The following is a 2,500-nucleotide window of genomic DNA, read 5'->3' as shown; positions in this document are numbered from 1 at the left end:
TGATTGGCTTATGCTTGCGTGGCAGGAAATAGAAAACCTATGATTTCTCATTATACTTCGGACAACCCGCTTGCTCTATTCCCTTGATGAACGAGACGAAGTGAAACGTGCGCCAGAGATTTACCTTTTAATGACATTCATACGAACTTGCTTGCCGCAAAGGGAGATTTGGAACGCGTTTGCAGCAGTGGACGAACTGAGTGACAAAGACCATGCAGGCACTCGTCACGGTGTTTCTTCCTTCCTTCCCTCCCTCCCTCTCTCCTTCCCTCCCTCCCTCTTCCCCTCCCTCCCTCTTCCCCTCCCTCCCTCTTCCCCTCCCTCCCTCCCTCTTCCTCTCCCTCCCTCCCTCTTCCTCTCCCTCCCTCCCTCTTCCCCTCCCTCCCTCCCTCTTCCCCTCCCTCCCTCCCTCCCTCCCTCCCTCCCTCTTTCCCTCCCACTCTCTTTCCTTTCCGCTCTCTTTCTTTCCCTCCCTCCATTCTTCTCTTTCTCCCTCCCTCCCTCCCTCTTTCCCTCCCGCTTTCTCTCCTTTCCGCCCTCTTTCCATCCCTCCCTTCATTTTTTTCTCTATCCCTCCCATCCTCTTTCCTTCCCGCTCTCTTTCTTTCCCCCCCTCCATTCTTCTCTCTCTCCCTCCCTCCCTCTTTCCCTCCCACTCTCTTTCCTTCCCGCTCTCTTTCTTTCCCTCCCTCCATCCTTCTCTCTCTTTCCCTCCCGCTCTCTTTCCTTCTCTTCCTCCATCCTTCTCTCTCTCCCTCCCTCGCTCTTTCCTTCCCGCTCTCTTTCCTTCCCTCCCTCCCTCCCTCCCTCCCTCTTTCCCTCCCGCTCTCTTTGCTTCCCGCTCTCTTTCCTTCTCTCCCTCCATCCTTTTCTCTCTCTCTCTCTCCTTCCCTATTTCCCTCCCACTCTCTTTCTTTCCCTCCGGCTCTCTTTCCTTCTCTCTCTCCCTCTCTCTTTCCTTTCCTCCTTTTATCCTTTCCCGCCTTCCCCCTTACCTCCTTCAGTTGTTCCCTCCTTCCCTCCCTTTCTCTCTCTCCTTCTCTCCTTCTCTCCCTCCCTTTTCCTCTCTCCCTCTCTCCTTCCCTTCCTCCCTTTCTCTCTCTCCCTCTTCCTCCTTTCCTCTCTCCCTCCCTCTCTTTCTCTCTCTCCTTCTCTCCATCTCTCCCTCTCTTTTCCTCTCTCCCTCTCTCTTTCCCTCCCTCCCTTTCTTTTCCTCCTTTCCTCCTTTTACCCTTCGCCCCTGTCTACCACAAGCAACATTCATACGTTTATTCTACTTTTTTTTTATCTATTGGATGCTTTTTATTTTTATTTGTTTATTCGTTGATTTTATATATTCATCTCACTCATTTGTCTTTTCAAAATTAATTATGAATATGTTTATTTATTCATTCATTTATATATTTTGTCATAGATAGAAAAACAAGGATATGGAAAACAACAATGACAAAGATATGGACAAGAACAAGATAAGGAAGACATGATGAAATTAAATCTAAAGAAAAAGAAGAGAAGACAGAAGATGACAAAGAACAAACGAGAATAGCGTGGAAAGCTATAAAAACGAGAAAAAGATTTTTATCTTTATTCTTTTTTTTTAACAAAGGTCACTCCATCTTTGTATTTTGTATTTTCATGTTAGCTTGTACAATCTCGGGACTTGATCATCTTTTATGATTTTTATTTATTACATTTTCTTTTAATTTAGCTCTGATTTCCTACAAGTGATTTTTCTCAAAAGTCTACCGCAATTGAATATACTTTTATTTGCGTCATCTGTCGTTTTTATTAACTATAACATCAATTGTTTTTCTTCAGTCTCTTTCAGCGTTCTCTACTTTAATAAGAAATGGTCACTGGCTTTAATTCTTATTCTTATTCTCTCTCTCTCTCTCTCTCTCTCTCTCTCTCTCTCTCTCTCTCTCTGTCTCTGTCTCTCTCTCTCTCTCTCTCTCTCTCTCTCTCTCTCTTCATCTACGAATTAAGTTAGTTATTCATTAATTGTTTTTCTATTCATTTGTTGATTCACTTGTTTGTTTTTTTCTTAATTCATCTATTTGATTATTCATTAACTGTTGTTGCCTTTTCTGTTCCTTTATTCGTTTAATTACTATTTTGTTTAATTAAGGACTAGTTATTTATTTAGTTTTGTTATATCTAACTTCCACTTCGCTCTAACAAGTTTTTGTATTTTCCACACTCAAATCGCAGATGATTGATTATTTTCACTATTTCTATTATATCAACAGAAACTCCTATCTTCCTCCAGTTTCACCATCTAGTTGTCTTATATTTTCTTTTTTACTTGCATCTCCCCGTTTACTATCATATTTTTGTGATATATACATCTTGTTTTTATTAATTTATACCTCTAACTTCTATTTTGTTCCAACTGCACAAATTATTATTTTTTTTTTTTAGGTTTCCATTTTCACTCGAATTTCTCCGTTTTCTGTAATTCCCTTACCATCGCATTCCCTTTCCTCGGATATACGTTAAA

Source organism: Oratosquilla oratoria, chromosome 19 (genome assembly GCF_046742065.1).
Source record: "Oratosquilla oratoria isolate Oo_2021 chromosome 19, ASM4674206v1, whole genome shotgun sequence".
NCBI classification, from domain to species: Eukaryota; Metazoa; Arthropoda; class Malacostraca; order Stomatopoda; family Squillidae; genus Oratosquilla; species Oratosquilla oratoria.
Note: the sequence above shows the minus strand (reverse complement) of the source record.